Raw genomic sequence first — 1,408 nt, 5'->3', positions numbered from 1 at the left:
GAGCGGCTGTGTGGTGCTCAGTTGCCGACTGAGGTTAAACCACGACACTCCCTAGGAAAGGCAGAAAGGGATCAAAGCGCATGAGATGCTTTATGCTCAAAGCCCAAATACCACAGATTTTAGCACTGTCCAAGAGTCTGCACAGAGCTGGAGCGTCCACCACGCTCCAGTTTCAGGGATGCATCGCCGTGATCTCACCCCACGATGGGCTGCCACCAAACAACCTTATTATAAATAATACGCCTGGTTATTGCAAAAGCAATCGTTCATAGTCATTCGGCAAGATTCCCGGTGGGTTAATGAAAGCTGTATCATCACAGGGATGAAATACCTTGTGTCTGGGCAGCACCACCCTTCCGGCTCCGAGCCGCTCAGCAGCTCCAAGGGACAGGATTGTTCCCCCGGTGGGGTACTCGCCCTTCGCTAAGGAATGGGTTTCATCTCGGGGAATGCCCCATTTAACAGATTAACTGCACCGGGGACGACCCTGCACAGGCAGGGCAGGGTTTGAACTAACCAGAGTTTGTTTTGGTCACCCGCAGGGAAAAACCTCAACTCCCCATGCAGGGCTCGGCCTCCTGCCCCGGCTTGGTCCCCATCTAGGCACGGGGTGCAGCTGGACGGCGCAGCTGAAGCCACGTAGTTCACAACTTCTTCCCTTGCACTGGTGACAGCACTCGTTCAGGGAAATAAAACAGAAATAAGCCGCACAGAAAAGGGAATAATTTTCTGCTGTCGTAGCAGGGGAAGGGGGACGACGGGGATTGGCCCCTGTCAGCAGGGAGATCCACGGAGCTGCATCAGCAAAGAGCTGATTCATGCTGCGATCGCCACCAGCTGAACGGAAACTATTTCCTGGTACTGGACAAGACAAAACCTGCGATTCGGTTTGTTGTTGTTGTTGTTTTTGTTTTGAAACTTGCTCCTGTAGTGATAGAGGGCCCTCAGGGAGATTTATAAATTGGGTTCTCTGGTCTAGAAGCTATCATTATGTTCATACCATCAGCACTTAATGGCAGGTCCTGAAGGAACAACTAAATTTCTTGCTGCAGGCCAACGACAATACCTGTTTTTCCTGTAGAAGATGAAAAATACTTCCAAGGATGAGCGCACAGCGCATGTCCCCTCAATTCATCCTTGCGTCTTCTGTTTCAAAAAGTGCTCCCTATCTCCAGAGCCAGCTGATCTCCCTTTCTTCTGACCAAATAAATATGCTTTTCTACGCCCGACGGAGTCACACTACAGTCACCTAAGTCTAACAAGAAAGTGAAAAAGAGCTCACGCTCTTCTTGATATCATTCCACCCTACCATTGACAGGTTTCCCCGTGCTCAAAATCCATCACAGCCCTGCCCACTAATTCCAGAAGTACCAGCAGAACATTAAAAATAAATAAATAAATAAATAAA

This window comes from Aptenodytes forsteri, unplaced genomic scaffold, assembly GCF_000699145.1.
Source record: "Aptenodytes forsteri isolate BGI_AS27 unplaced genomic scaffold, ASM69914v1 Scaffold428, whole genome shotgun sequence".
In the NCBI taxonomy this organism is placed as follows: domain Eukaryota; kingdom Metazoa; phylum Chordata; class Aves; order Sphenisciformes; family Spheniscidae; genus Aptenodytes; species Aptenodytes forsteri.
Note: the sequence above shows the minus strand (reverse complement) of the source record.